Source organism: Equus przewalskii, chromosome 5 (assembly GCF_037783145.1).
Source record: "Equus przewalskii isolate Varuska chromosome 5, EquPr2, whole genome shotgun sequence".
NCBI classification, from domain to species: Eukaryota; Metazoa; Chordata; class Mammalia; order Perissodactyla; family Equidae; genus Equus; species Equus przewalskii.
In genome coordinates, this window is record NC_091835.1 from 42,799,977 (window position 1) to 42,816,773 (window position 16,797).

Here is a 16,797-nt window from a genome sequence, read left to right on the forward strand (position 1 = left end):
TTCAAGCCTGCAGGTGACTGAGCCCCATGGGTGACTCTAGGTGATGCCAGTAGAAGAACTGCTCAGCTAAACTCATCCCAAATCGCTGACCCACACAATGATGAGCAAATAAAAACAGTGTTGCTTTAAGCCACAAAATTTGGGGGTGATTTTTTATGCAGCAATACATAACTGATACACCAGTGAGGAAGGGTTTCGTGGCTCATTATTTTGTGGAAATAGTGGAGATTTCCCAAAGATCTGAAGCATCTTTAATGCCTCAGAGAATGATGAGTTTCCCTCCACGTTTAAGGAATGCTATCTCAATTCCCCAGGCCTGTTGCAGAGTAATAGGACGTTAATAAATAAGCAGTATAAATGTATTATATTAACTTCTCACAGAGCTGCTCGAGCTCTCCAGAGGCATGATTTCTGGCAGCCATCTTTCTGTTCCTTGACTCTGCCCCAGTAGCCATAACTAATTAGTCTAAAAATGGACACCTAGTACAAGGCAGACAATTAAGAGTCTGTCGATGGTGAATAGGAAATAGTGAACAGAGACCCAGAGGCTGGAAATCTTTGAGAACTGGGTCTGTTTAACAGTGGGGCTCTAAAAGGAAGGCTTTTACTACTCTGAGGTCCCCAGAGCCACACTGGTCCCCACCTTTCCTGACGAGTAAGTGTTCAACTCTTCATTAGACTCTGACATATTCTAGTATTCATCCAAGAAATCCCCTTTCCCACATAAGCTACTTGAGTTGGTTTTTGTTCCTGGGTGCTAAAAAAACCTGAATTAATGCAGGCCCCATTCCCAGCTGTGGCTGCATAGAAGCCCGAGGTTGGCTCCTAAGGGTTCCTCGGGGGTCACTGGCCCCTTCCTGTTCTTCTATTGTGCAGAGGCCAGAAGGAAGCAGCTGCCCAGGAAGATAATCTCATTTTACAGTAGATCAGGGAAGCCAGTACCTTAAATTTCTTCATGGTTCCACTACTGCCCAGATCAGTGCTAACATCAGATAGAAGCAAGTCTCTGTCAATAACGATTTCACTGATGAAAGCTCGCCTGTCCCTACTGCCCCACGCACTCATCACGTGGGCATCAACTCTGTGCTGTCAGGATCAGCATTGGTGGTGGCAGTAGGAGGAAGAAAGTACAGATGATGGTTCCTATAAATGATTTCTCAGGAAGCTGGGTATTTGGTGGTCTGTGGCACCAAGTACAAGGTCTTTTCTCCACTGCCCACCAGGGTAGCTTTGGCCATTATATAACGTTGTTCCCCATGACATCAAAAATCTATACTCCTCTACAAATTACTATAATATCCTAACATGAGAAACCTTAGTTAAAAGTGCTGGAATCTTACATAATTACCACAATTCAGGACTCAGAAAAAAGACTGCAGGTAACAAAGTCATTTTCTATTATATTTGTACAGGGAAAGGTGAATGCTGCTGAACAGCTCCTGAGGGCATCTTGTTTTCAGTAAGAGCTCACACAGTCACATGGCTAAATTCCATCTATTTCATTCAGGACAAGTCTGGGAATTGATTCGGTTTTGTTACTGAAAAGGGAAAATGATCTTAGTTAAACGTCCAGCAAATGAGGGCTACAGAACTTTACAAGGTCATAAGTCTTGCAAAGGGTCAATGAAGGATAAAAGTAAGTGTCCCACTGCCAGATGTCATCGTGCTTGGGTCTCTTTTTGCCTCTCTGAAAAATAGGAACAAGGCCTTTGAATGAATTTAAATCTAAGGAAGTTGATGTCTTTTAGTAAACCGTTTCAGGTTGTGGCCTACGGATTGATGGTGAACATTCACCTTTGGATGGAAGCAAAATCCCTGGGTCTGATCATATTAGAATTTCTTCCTCCATTTTCAGAAACCAGAGAGTTGAGTTTTCCACAAAAGTTATTGGCCTAAAGAAACAAATCAATTTATTCCAATTTCTTGTGAAACAGAAAAAGGAGAAAAGGATCAGAATTACACAAATGTAAAAATGGAGATGGCCTCTTAATCCCGCTCTATAAATCTTAAAGTTTACAAGAAATTTCGTGAAACTGAATAAAAACTTGCATAGGTTTGAGTTTTAGTGATTCTAAAAAGAACACCCTGCTTATGTAAAATCTCTATTCAAGTTAAAAAAACAAAATCTAACAAAAATTCCTTAATCTAAAACCCTCCCTTTAGCCACACTCATTAAAGTTGAACCATTTCCTTAGAAAGGAGCAATTGCATACTGATATCAGAACCTTGTGTATAAAGTACATAAATGTTTTTGCCTAAGTATCACGGGCAAAGAGTACATTGATACCAGAAATATTCCAAGAAAGGAGTGAATTTGGTCAGTGGCAATTTCCACTGTTTCAACAACCTGTGTTCATGACCTAAGAATCATTTTTCTTTCATTTATTCATTCATTCACTCACTCCTTTACTCATTCATTTATTCAAAAACATTTACTGGTGGCTGTAGTATACCAGGCAATGTGCTAAGAACTAGGGCTGAAGAGAATTAAAATACAGTTCCTGTCCTCAATAAGCTTACACTCTGATCTTGGAAACTTTCCAGTCTTTTATCCCCTACATCCAATCGTGAAAATTAGTGTAAATGTCTTTTCTTTCCAACCCTTCCTTGCCTCCACCAAGACTAAGGTCATTACTTGATGGCTGAATGATTAAAGTTGTTTTCTAGTTGGAATACCCACATCTAGCCTCTTTTTCTCCACAAATTCTTCACATCACTGCCTCACTCACCTTCCGAGATGACTGCTTTGGCCATGTCACACCCCCATACAAATATCTTCAGCAGCTTCCCATTTTCCCCAGAAAAAAGATAAATTCCACAACTCAACTGTTATTATTGGGATTACTAATAATTACTACCATTTATTGAGGGTTGACTATGTGCCAGGCAATGTGCTAAGGATTTTTATATCTGTTATCTCATTTACTCCTCATGACAACCATTCAAGGCTAGAATTAGCATCATTTTATAAGAGAGAAAAATGATGCTAAGAGGTGATCACTAACTTTCCCAAGGTCACACAGATAGTGGGTATCAGACTGACTCCAAAGCCCATGGTCTTAACCACTATACTGAACTCCCATTCTGCTCTGGGGTCAATCTCCATCCTGTGCAAGCCTGCCTCTGCGTCCCCCATGTGGTACATCCTTCGCTTTCTCTATGCCTTTCAAGTCCTACTCATACAGATTCAAAGCCCAATTTCCATCCCCTCTTCTCTGTGAACTCTTCCTAAACCACGCTAGCACGCGTGGATCTCCTCATCTTCTGAGGTCCTATAGCACTTATTTTCTCTACCACTCATTGGGCACTGAGAGATGTCCCATACCATATTTTATAGAAATATCTCATATGTCTCAGGCACAACAATGAAAATCCCTTGAGAGCATGTAGTCCTCAAGATATCTAATAAATAGCTGTTGGTTTTGTGGTGCTATGCATTAATAGGCACTCAATAAATTGTTGTGTGAGTAAATGAAGAGCTTAGACATTAAAACAATGAGGGAAGTCTGTCACTAACGAGTGATTATGATGCATATATTGCTCTCTTGCCACGATTGGTGAAAAGGGATCAAGTCAGAGGTGCTGTATCTCACTGTCCCGGCATGCCATAAAGAACAAAATCTCCCAGGGAGTTCCAAGGCTTCCCCAAGTCATGCCTGAGTAGTCAGACCAAGGAACATTCTGAAAAATCTCTGCTCTAATCCTCAATTTGCGTAAGATCAATGTAGAAGCTTAGCCCCAGAATTTTACCAAGCTCCAGGGTAAAAATGATGGACTTCCCAAACATTTGGCAGCAACGTGGTCTGGCTAAGTCTGGGTGGTATGGATGCTGAGGATTCCCACCCTCTCCTCAAACTGCAGGAAATGGTTTGAATTACAGCTACAATCGAAGTCACTTGGAGGCCTCTAGGGACCACAGAGCTCCACAGCTCACTAGCCGTGTCCTTCCACAGACTCCCTTCCTCACCCCATACATGGCAGGAAGTGGTGACCACCTTACAAGTCATACCTGGAGATCGGCCAGAGAGAGCTTGCCAATTGGATAGTAATCCCCAGTAGAAAAGCCTGGCTGGAGGCAAGACCCAACCAACTGCCCAATACTGTTTTAATCTCTGGGAATTAGTGGCAGAGCAGGGTCTGTGTCTTCACTTCTTCACTAAGAATGAGATGGCATGTGACTTGACCATGGAAGATTCTGTGCAGAGCCTTGGATGCCTTAGAGTAAGCATCACACTTTCTGAGGAAGGGAAGAAACAGAGGAGCTTGAGGTGTGTTGGAGACACATTCTCTGGAAGGGAACTGATAATAATGTGTTACATTGGGTATTAGCCTTTTCCGTTTTTTAAGTGGTTTCATGAATTCTCATATAGCTTCAGCCTCTCCTCAACCCTAGGAGATGCTCGGGCAGCTGTACGCATCCTCCATTTTACGTATGCGGGAAGAACAGCCCAGAGCCTTGTTGGAGCCCCCCGCAGCTAGCGATGGGCTGTGCTGGGGCTGGACTCTCTCCACGTCTCCCGCTTCCTCCAGCAGCAGCAGGCCCATCTCAGCATGCCGTTCTTTCCCAAAACTGAAGGAACTGGAATATTGATTTGGTTGGCTTTGCCTTTTTTTTTTTTTTTTTTTTGCTTCAAATCCTGTTTTGAGTTTGTTCACTTTCTATCCCTTCCTTCCCCGCCTCATATTCTTCCCTCTCCCTCCCTCCCACCCCCAGACTCTCGGAGCTTGTTTCAGATGCTGCTTCCCCGGCGGCTTTGGCTGCAAACCTTCCAGCTTCACAGCCAGCATTTGGAGCTCACAGATTACAGAGCTGTGTCCTCAGGCTGCCTGTTGCTTCTTCTCAGGGTTGGATCAAGATTTCTTTTTAATGGAGGAGGAATGTTAGAGAGGGAGAGGGGAAGAAGCGAACAATTACAGAATTAGCAGCAATTGGTGCTCACCTAATAACCCCACTAAGCCCCCAAATCATCTCAGTCTAACTCTTCAGGTTTGTGATGGACAAGTTAGAGACATTTTAGGGGCAAATGCCCCGGGGTAAAATGCTTTCAATGTTACAGTATTTTGATTTACCTGACTGGTCAACATCTTGGCATGTAATAATCAAAAAGATTATAAACAGAATTCTCAAGTTACTCCCCTCGTTTACTGCCGGGTTGTGAGTATGAGACATGGGAGAGGAGGCGAGAGGGGCCGGGAGCTGTCACTAGGCCTCTCTACCTACCACTAAATCCCCCTTTCCATACAAAGCACAAATAAGCGGCCAAAAGGGAGCGAGGAAAAATCTGAAGGCTAAATTGTCATTCTGTTCAGAGGGAAAAGAATCCTGAACTTGTCAAAGGGAACGTTCTCCTCTGGTCCTCTCTTTCTTCCGCAGCAAAATGTTCCGACAACTCTCACCATGACATACACTTTCACTGAGTTTCTCAAGGGGAAACAGCAGCCCGGGCCTCCTGCGCTTCACCAGCAATAACGATTTTACCAGCTGAAAGGAGCGTTGCTGTGGAATCCAACTCTTGCTGTCAGGCTAATAAGAGAAAAGATTCACTGTTGTGAATCAAGTAAATAAACATGCCTGGGAAACACTATGGCAGCAGATAACACTGAGAGAAAAAATGAGAATTGGTACTATTTTTAGTGCTAGCTTTCTGATTATAATCGTACTTGAAGAGCAACTAGCATGAACAATATAAAAGCAAAGATAATTTCAGATCCTGAGCTGGCTGCACAGTTCTTAGATTATTTGAAATGCAATGTGATCTACAGTCATTTTTCAACAGTGTGACAAGGAAACTTGGAGATAGCTAAGTAGCTGCTGGGAGGCCCATGGGCAAATGGAAGTTGATTATAGAAAGATTTTTTGCTTTTTAAAAATCTCATATAGTGTTCTCCCTTTCTCCCATTCTCCCTTTCAAATTAACATTTAATGAAGATTTATAATGTACCAGGTACTATGTTAATTGCTCTAATGAGAATTATCCCATTTAATTATCACAACAACCTTTGAGGTAGGTACTATTATTGTTTCCTTCTTATGGAAGCCATACAGCTTGTAAAGATGGAGCTAGAATTGGAACCAGGTCTCTTTGACTCTAGAGCCAAATCATTGTGCTACTGTAGATACGGAAAGAAGATAACTCACTCTTCCACTTTCAGTCCTTTGATGAAAGAAAGAATCATGTCCCACTGCCTGCACTGACCTACACATCCATCACAAAGAACAGGACCCCAGGGCTACTGACGGGACCAGAACTGCCCTAGTAAGCCAGAAAGAAAATAGTGGCTACAGCCTTCCCCACACACCTGGAGCACCTTCCCTTGGGGATCTGCTCAGCCGGGGACTCTCTCCCAAGCTGAGTCTCCGCCGAGTCTTATAGCAGAGCTACTCTCCTCCCTCTCTCCAGATCAGAACACTGAGAAGCTGACACTCAGGTCCAACTTTTAATCACTACTCTTACCATCATCCAAGAAAGCAGAATGGCTCCAAGAGTGACCTCCACAGCTCTACAAAACTCAGTCTCTCCTTCCTTCTCTTGCCCTTGAGATACAAAGAGACTAGGTTCAGACTCACTAAATGTGTGTATGGAAACAACGTTCATTCATATAAACTATACCAAAGGCTGATCTTACAGGATCAATGAAGCAAGGAACAAATTTGCTCTACTTTATGTGATGCTCTGAATGCTAATGTGCATGGCAATATCTACGGATGGAGCTAGACTGTTAACCATTGAAAGTCTTCAGTCCAAAGAAAGATGAGAACGAAATCAAAGTGCAAGCACAGGACTAAGGGCAGATATCCCCATTCTTGGGAAAACACGGCATGCTTGCTGACAGACTACGCGGTCCTGCGATGTAGTGTTACTGATCTCATTTCCAACAGTCTGTGGAAATACTTTTTTCAGAGGGAACTTTATAATGGAACTCAGTGGGAAAATAGTTTTGCCTTTAAGGAAAAGTCTTATACAGGTAACTTGACTAGAAAACATTCGTATCAGTTTAACAGCTTTTTGGTTCCAAGTGACAGAAGATTCAACTCAAACTAGCTTGAGTAAAAAGGGACTTGCTAGCTTCTGCAACAGGACTAGAGCTGGCCTCTGGCATAGACTAAGCCAAGGGTTCAAACTCTGTCACCAGAGCCTTTTCTCTCTCCACACCTGGGTTTTGCTCTCTTTGATGTTGCTTTCATTTTCAGCGGCCACGTGGTCCACTTGAGAAATGGTTGTAAGCAACTTCCATCCTGTGCTCTCCAGAGTTCAAGGGGAGTTTTAAGAATAAATGTTGGTCTATCTTGTTGCAGGTGCTCATCCTTGATCACAACCCTGTGGCTAAGGGGATTGAGTATACCCTTTGGCCAAGTCAACTCACATCCACAAATGCTAAGAGAGGATGAGTGCGTTCCCAATAAAAATTCAAGGAATTATTTCTAAAAGAAGACAGAAAGGAGGCCTAAAATCAACAGAGGTCCTCTACAGCATCTCTTCATAAAACATAAGCACTTATATTCATTTATTAAAATTATTCACTACCAACACATAGAAGATTTAATCATGAGTATGCTTAAGGTTTTTCCCCTCTAATGTAGCATTCCGAGATGGACCTAAAATATTGGCACATATTTTAAAGCTTTATTTACCCATTGGTATAAATAGGCTTGCAAAAATTACATAGGTCTAAAGTTAAAAATTAAGATCAAAGACCAAGATGAAAGAATCTTGTATTTCTATCTCAGATCAGTTCCTAACTCATGTAATGTTATCCCGATAAATTTAAGTAAACTTTCTGTACTATTTTTCTATATTTACAGTTGGTCTTCCTCTCACAAAGGGTGTACCTGAATGTCATATCTCTTCTGTGTGCCCCTCCTGATCCACTCTCTACCGTTCTCCATCCTAATCTCTCTGCTGAGAGACTAAAGGTATGGACTGCATCAACAGGCTCCTTTATCCTCCAGATTCTGGTTGGGTTCAACCAGTGGAGAGACCTGGTGGGAGATCAGAAAAGAAAAGGAGAGTAGGGAGGAAGCTGTGTCCTTCAACCAAAGGTCACAACACCTGTCAAAGAAGTTCTCTCTTCATGACTCTCTCTCTGAAAGTTCCAGTAACTGCTCTCTCCTCTTTCACCTGCAGGCCTGGGGCTGGTAAGGGAGCCCATGGCTCCTGGACCATCCATCATGGTTCCTCTATACCTCTCCCCACTTTTGTAAATAGTCCTTTTACTAAACTCTTCTCTAGTGTTCCTAATTTGAGGGTGTCATATATTTCCTACTCGGACCTTGATTAATATAGTCTGTAAAATTTTGATGGAGGGGGAGCAGAAATGAATAGAAAGGGTGACCAGGGACTACAGATCAAGAAGTACACCTAATTAATTATCTGATAAACAACAAAATACTATAAATGACTCCAACCAATTTGATGTTTGGATTAATTTCCTTTTGCACTTCAATAAATCATTTAAAACTCCCACAGTAGAGATGGAAACTACAAGACTAATGTCAACACTCATTGAAAGTTTTCCACTTCAGAGGGAGTTTTAGCTCATACTTATTCGGAAATCTCTTAGCTACATTTTTGGTGAAACAGATAGGTAAAAGGAATGAAAATGCTTTGGAAAATGCTATGGAAAGTAGAAGATTTTGTTTCTGAACTCTTCCCTTCTACTTGCCTTTTTTACAACAAGCACCATTCACAACATTCATTCCCAACTCAGAGGACATAGCTGTTTCCATCAGAATCATTGATGTTTTTCAGAGTGATTTTTCCCTTTGCCAAAGTTCAAATATGATTGTGACCCCAAAAAGAAGGGCAGTAAGGGAAAGAGAAAGTTCTAGAGTGATAGAAGAAGGGTGAGCTAAAGTGAGAGAATGAGAATATGGGGGATGAGACCATGCATGAGAGGTGGGCACTGAGAGAACCTGATGGCAGATGAGAGTGAGGCACGAAGAAGATGGAAAAGACAAGAGAGGCAGAGGTACTAGATGGTTAGATCACTGGATATTATGCAAGGAGATTAATTTGGTGGGGAGCGGACTGGCAAAGATGTCATAGTTGTGCAGTAACCAGAGAACAACACCTGGAAGCACTTGACCTGCATTCTATTGGAAGCAAGAGCCACTGTCTGGTCTGGTTCTGTGAACACACTCTCAGGTCTGATTTATCCATACTTGTCTGTTGCTTGCCAGATCAAAAGACATTTTCTGTTTATAAACAGAAGGAGTTGGGCTGTCATCTTAGATGGTCTAGTGAACAACAAAAATGGAGTAAAGGGAAGAAATCAGCGGTTACTCTTAAAACCCTCATGCCTTTAATTCGCATCTCTTACCAGTAGCTCACTCTCCCTTTGCCTCAGGCAGGGGAACAGCTTAGAAAGCGCAATAGGTTATGCTCTCGCTGGTCTGCAAACCCTACTGCTGCTGCTTCTTTATTTGTTTGTTTTAAATTATTTTTTAAAGACATTGGTAAGAGAACCAAGGAGGGAAAGAACACATTCCCTTCTTCCTGGCTGTGGACTTTCTTGAGTCTATGATTTTTTTTGTCTGCCCCCATCCATGGCAGCTGCTTTCAGTTGCCCAGTTGATTCTCATTTTAATGAAAACTGTTATCTTCTTCCTATTCCGTTTAGGATAATTCTTGCCCAGGCAAATTATTATAATTAACTTCAATTTAAAAGTGAGAACCCACCTGCAACCATATGTTAAGCCTGCCTTTGGATAAGGAAGTTGGTATTTTCACTTTGTATTGAATGCAGAGGTGTGTAATGGTAAGAGATTTTCAATGGAGATGGTTAAAGAGATTTTCTTCTCTTTGTAAATGATTAATTTCAATTCATCTGTGTCTAAAAGGAAATTGCTTGACTCTCAGAAAAACATTTTCATTAAATAGAACTACCATTGAGCAGACTTGTATCAAGCAGAGTTGGTAGTGATGCAGAGAAATAAAGTAATAGAGACGAGAAAAAATAAGATGCTTTCAGTAGATAGATGAAATGAAACTGAAACATAGAAGGTTCCTGTAGACAACATTTGGCATTTTTTGGCTCCCCAGCATCCTTTCCACTTCCTTTAAAAGCATTCTGAATTTCCTCTGAAAAATCATTTTCTCATCCTCACCCAGAGTTTGGAAGAACTAGACCCTCCCAAACCATGGGCTGCTGTGAATTAAGCCAATCAGCATATCCCATTTCCCTGGCCATAGTGATTTGATTAGGAATCAGAGCCAATGAGATGCTTGCTGGAACTTCCGGGAAGAAGAAAATTCTTTTCTTCAAGAGCTACTTACAGAGATTTTCCCCCCTAGAATGTATAGTTTGAAGATGCAAGATCTAGAACTGCGGCAGCCATTTTGCAATCTGGAAGGAAAATCTAGAGTGGCAGGGAACCCCTATGTATGAAGCTTTTACCTAGGAAGGCAGAGCAATGCTACCACCTCAGTGACAACATTTGAGCCAGTAGATCAAGCTGGTACTACCTCTGGATTTTTCAGTCATGTTTACTCACCTTTATGGCTTAAGCTTATTTGAGTTTTCTGAAACTTGCAACCACGAGAATCCTGGAGGAGTGAGTTCCCTACCTGGACTGAAGCAAGATCAGATGACCCCCCCGTCTGTGATGCAGTAAATAAATACCAGTGCCTGCATTAGTGGGACAGGGTATTAGATCAGGGGTTCATGGGCCTGATTGATCATCTGAATCACTGGGAAACTTGGCAAAAATACGTGTAAAAAGCTGAAGATGAATGATTTTAGGAAATTGGTTTTAAAAAATAGCCAATTTGGGAAAAAGAACTAAGATAAATATAATTAATGAGCTATATCTAAAAGAGGAGAGAGAGAATGTTAGAAGATATAGGCAAATTTTATTCTCTTATTCAATTATTATTTCTTTAGAGTCATTTAAAAACAAAGTACTGTGATAGAACTTGATAGAAGTGATTACAAAGCTGTATAAGACAAAATCCATCCACTCAAGGAATTTTTTTAAGTTGATTAGGGAAACTAAACATGTATGCTTGTAAGTCCATTGCAACTCAGTACAAGAAAAGTGCTGAGAAATTATTTCTATAGTCTTTAACAGCTTACGAAGCATATTCACACTCATTATATCATTTGATTCTCACAACAACCCTTTGAGATAGGCAGTTGCCCTTCCCTATTTGGCATAGATAAAGAAACTGAGACTCAAAATGTCCAAAGATAAATCTAAATGAATGCCACTGTGGCATTATTTGAGAGAGGAGAAAACTAGAAACTGCTTAAATGTCCCTCAGTAGTGGAGTGGCTAAACATATTATGTTCCTCCATACAAGGGGATGGTAGGCAACTGTTCAAAATAATGAGGCCAAGTTCCGTTCAGGGTAAGATGGAGTAAGCACACTCCTCGCTGTTCCCATTAAATTAGGATTGCCAGATTTAGCAAATAAAGGTATGGAATATCTATTTGTATTTGATGTTCAAATAAACAAGGAATTTTTTTAGTATAGGTATGTCCCGTGCAATATTTGAGATAAACTTATACTAAAAAATTATACAGGATGTCTTGTATTTTATCTGCAAGGCTAGACTGAATATAACCGAAACCTTAAGAAATGCATGAAGAAGTTATCTGAAGACTCTGAAAAGTGAACAGCAGCAGGAAGATTGAGGAAAGAGAACTTGAATTATGAATGATCCGGTGATGAATTTCCCAGGTGTTTATTTGTTTCCTTCGTCATCTCCCAGCCTGTACTGAGAAGCAACCCAAATCCCAGAGCTGTGGACTCAGCACAGACAGCAAGAGCTTCAAGAGAAGCTCTCTCTTTCTGGTGTGAAGAGTGAGCAGCGGGGCCCTGTATAGTACAGAGACACTGTATATGTAGACACTATCATGCTGAGTAAGAGAATCCACTCTCAAAATGTCACATACCGGGGCCTCCCCATAGCTGAGTAATTAAGTTCATGCGTTCCGCTTTGGTGGCCTTGGGTTTGCCAGTTTGGATCCTGGGTGCAGACCTACACACAGCTCATCAAGCCATGCTGTAGTGGCATCCCACATAGAAGAACTAGAATGACTTACAACTAGGATGTACAACTATGTACTGGGGCTTTGGGGAGGGGAAAAAAAGGAAGATTGGGAAAATGTTTATGTGAATGTGTATATCACATGTGTTCATATGTATGTGTTACATGAATATAGAAGTATCTTTTTTTATTTATTTGATTTGATTTATTTATTTTTTGAGAGGAAGATTGACCCTGAGCTAACATCTTTTGCCAATCTTCCTCTTTTTGCTTGAAGAAGATTGTAGCTGTGCCAGTCTTCCTTTATTTTATATGTGGGACGCCACCACAGCATGGCTTGATGAGTGGTGTTTAGGTCTGCACCTGGGACCCAAAACCATGAAGCCCAGGCCGCCAAAGCCAAGCACACAAACTTAACCACTATGCCACTGGGCCAACCCCTCCTGTTTTATTTTTAACGAAAATAGATATAGAAATATTTTTAGGAATCTGAGGCAAAGTCTTAACACAAGCAGAATTGGGGAGGAGTGGGAAATATTATTCATATAAAGTAAATTTTTAAATGATATTGGCTACAACAAACGTATAAAATTTGTAACATTGTTTAAATTAAGATTTGTATGATGAGAGAAACTGAGGCCCAGATAAATTAAGCGTCTTGTTCAAGGTCATACAGTGACGGAATCAAAAGGATTCTAACATATGCCTAATGTGCTTTTCAATAAATGACAGAAAATGAATTCTAAAGAAAGTCAGAAGCAGGAGACTGGGTGTTTGGGAGAGACTCTGTGGAGGAAGAGGCATCTGGGGTCACAGCATAAAGGATGGAAAAAATTTGAAAGGTAGAGATAATGGAAAAGCATTTTTGGTAAAGAGAATATCTTGAGTGTAAGAGCAGGGGTAGGAAAAAAATAAAGCTTGTTCAGTGTTCTCAGTTAATTAGATCGATTATGTAGGTACACATATGGCATTAGTATAAAATAATGCAGAGATGTTACAGGGCATGAAAACTGCAAAAAGACTGTATGGAGTTTGGTAATTAGGAATATGTTAGCAGCCTTTGGAGAAACTTCAGAGGAAAGAAGCCAAAATGCAAGGTTAAAGATGAGAGAATAATGTGCAAATATGATACAGGAATATGTTTTGAATGAGAAAGAAAATGACGGGAGAGTAATTAAAGGGAAAATAGCATCAATGAAAGAATTTGGGCAGGGGGATGTTTATGATAAAGGACAATGGTCGTGTTTTAGACAGAAGGGAATATGGGCAAATGGAAAAGCAGAGAAGAAAAACACAAAAGAAGCAGCACTGATGAAACAAGGGCCAGTAAGGTGGTGAGAGTAGAGGTGAAGGTATTAGCCTTGGAAAAGAGGAGGTACATTTCTGCCTTTGAGACCAAACGGGATTTTTGAAGGCAACAAAGAGAAAATGTAGGGGGTAATGTGGCGGATTGTATTTTCCTCAGGCGGTTGCAACAATATCCACTGTTCCACATGCCCTTCTTGCAATTTGATTTTTGACATTCCTCTCATTGAAAGATAGGGTCTGCGGCCCTTCTCCCCTGGAAGATGGGCAAGATTTGTGACTATTTCAACAGTCGATAGAGTGCAACAGATATGAAAGCCAGGATAAAAGGAAATTCAGCTTCTATCTTGCTTACTGGAACACTCACACTCAAAGGTTTGAACCACCAATCATTTAAGAAGTCTGACAATTTTGAGTCCACCATGCTATGAGAAAGCCAAGCCACATGTAAGTGTTCCCAGTGGCAGTACTTGTCTTTGATCCTCCTACCCTATATCTAACATATGAATAAATGAGTTTTCCAATGATCCCTTATCCTCTGAGTCTTCCCAGCTAAGACCCTCAGATATCATGAAGCAGAGATAAATTATGCTCATTGTACCGTTCTCAAATCCCCGGCTCACAGATAATAAGATGGTTGTTTTACACACTAACTTTGTGGTGATTTATTACGCCACAATAACCAGAATGGATGACCTCGACATATCGGAAAACCACTGTTCTATGTCTAATGGGCTATGAAGCAGGCTGAGGTAGAAGATAGTAAAAGATGAACCGTGGCCTCAAGAAGTTTACAATAAGAAGGCAAAATAAGATATGTATACAACCACCCACCCATATATCACCCTGTATAACCACCCCACAAGGGAGAAAGTTGGCAGTGCTGCTAGTGACAATTTTCTCAAAAGGTTTGCTGCTGAAAGTAAGGAAGGTCAGTGTGGTGTTAGGGTTTTGAGGAGTTACAGTGCTTGGGATAAACTACTATGATGAATGCTCTAGGAAGGCAACAAGACTTGACTGAAAAGATTGTTCAATAGCAATGATGACCCAGCTGGATTTAATAGCGTAGATTTAGAATGGGTCATATCAGCCCAAATGAATCATACCCACTTGCAGTGTTTAGCAGTTCAGAGGAAAACGCTGGAAATGCAACAGTGGGAAAGATCTGATTTTGATCTGGCATGACAATTACTTTCATATTCCTTAATTCATTTAGCAAACACTTATTGGACAACTGCTATATGCCAGGCACTATACACAACAGAATGAAAAGGGAAGGGGGAAGGATAACTGAGTATAACAGCACACTAAAACAGGCGGGCTTTGAGGAAACGGAATTCTTTTCAGTGGAAATAACATAGACCTGCCTTTTAGTATTTGTGTTAAAAGGAGCACGAAAATTACAAGTAGGAGCAAGCAAGCCTCAGATAAATGAAGGCCCCCTGCATTACTGAGATTCTATAATTAAGTTGGACCTAAAATGAGGTCTGAGGCATGGTAAGTTACAGGGAGCTCGTAATTGAATAGCACCTGAAGTTTGGTGAATTAAACTATAACTTCCTCTTGGTCTGACTTCATCTCTGCTGAGCCATTTAATATCTAGTTAGTTTGAGGACGGACAGTGGATAGCTGTGATTTCAAGAATAGATAGTTACTTCCAAAAAAATGTATTTCAAAGTTTGGCTGGGTTTATTTACAGAGAAACTCACGTGGCCCAGGTAAGGATGGATGTTTCTCATGTTTAGGGTTTAAAAGAATCTTTGGTGCTCTGGAAACTGAGGAGAAGTGTCCTGACATTATCCTTTTCATCAGTTATTTCACAATAATCTCTGCTGTTCTGGGATGTTTATTTCCAGAGCTTCCTGCTGCATAATAGTAACCTTTGGCCCGCATTACGTAATATGTTAACTGAAGATAAATGATGCTCTGTAACCATCAGTCTGTGAGTTGTCTGGTGGCAGGATGCACCAGCCTATCAATCAGCACTGTTTACTAATTATAATAAAACTTACGATTTGTACTTGGTTTTGCTGGAGCCAGGCAGGTTCCTCTTTGACAGTTGAATCTGATCCCACAAATGTAGTGTGTCTCTATGACCCACTCACTACAAGAGACCTGGACCGGGAGCAGTCTTTGGGCTTCCTGGGAATAAGGCGCTTTGCACACACAATGGTGGTGGTTTGAGACCTGGAGACAAAGCATGTGTTATTCAATCTAGCAAGAAGTAGACAAATAAACCTGGACGTGAAATCTCCAGGCACTTTAAATGCATATCATCTTCCTGATATTGTTGTGTTGTATTTTTTGCCTGTACTAAAACTGTTCCATGAGTACAAGTGATTTGATTCCTGTGAGTCTTTTCAGCAATCAGTATTGGAATTCCTAAGGTAATTAATGAACACAGCAGGGAGATAGGAAGGCAAGAAGAAGATCTCTGAAGGGAAAACTCTTTTATTTATTCAGCCTTTATTGAACGTTTACAGTTACAAAAATATCACTAGGCAATTGACAGACAAAAATGACTCAGGCATGACCTTTGATCATAAGATGTTCACATTGTGAGGAAAGACATTCAAACAGAAGATTATAACCACCTGTAATAATTGCTCCAATGGGGGTGTGTAAAAACAACAAGGGAAAGAGTAAATCTTTTTGAGAGAATTTGTTAGGTCTTTGTATTTAAGATTAGTCGTAAAGAACTGGCATGAGTTATCAAGGAGAAGTAAACAAGAAAAAGGCAAAGAAGAAATATATTCCAAGAAATAGGGGTACACTATTATTTATAAATTTTTGTCAATAGAGAGCTATTTAAATGAATTATAATTCTTGTGCAACTAAATACTATATAGCCATTAAAAATAATAAGAAAATTCTCTAGATACTAAAGAAGAAGAATATCAACCACAACATAGTATACATCTCTATACTTCTAGTCCTAGAGGAAGATTATGTCCAAGACATATATCTTGGTCTTTAAAATCAAAACAATGAGGCAGAAAAAATATTTGAAGAAACATTGGTGGTAATTTTCCAAAAATAGATTAAAGACATGAAGCCACAAATTAAGAAGTCTTATAAATACCAAGCAGAATAAATATAAAGAAAATCATACTGAGGAACATAATAAAATTGATAAAAACAAAAAACAAAGAAGAGTCTTAAAAGCAGCCAAAGAAATAAGACTATCTTCAAAGGAATAGCTATTTGACTGCTGTATAACTTCCCAAAGGAGATATTAGAAGCTAGAAGATGATGGAGTTACATCTTCAAAGTGTTGAAAGAAATAAACAGCAATCAAAATTCTATAGCCAGAAAAATTATCCTCCAAGAATTCAGATGCAGTAAACTCATTAACAAGCACTCAGAAATACTAAAATGTAACCAAACTAATAAAGAGGAGAAAGCAGAATAATAAAAATTACTCAATACAAAAGAAGTCAAGAAAGAAAAGAAAAAGGCATACAAGATAGGTGAAATAAATAGAAAAGAAGTAGTAAC

The 16,797-nt window shown here is 40.2% G+C and overlaps 1 long non-coding RNA gene across 1 annotated transcript in view; it reads right to left on the reverse strand.

Annotated features, from left to right (window-relative positions):
* LOC139083690 (uncharacterized) overlaps nt 1–16,797 on the reverse strand; it is a 40,565-nt gene that overhangs the window by 9,431 nt on the left and 14,337 nt on the right. Inside the window, exon 3 of the long non-coding RNA XR_011540602.1 lies at nt 15,312–15,486. This is a non-coding gene — a long non-coding RNA (uncharacterized lncRNA). The remainder of the gene's footprint in view (nt 1–15,311; nt 15,487–16,797) is intronic.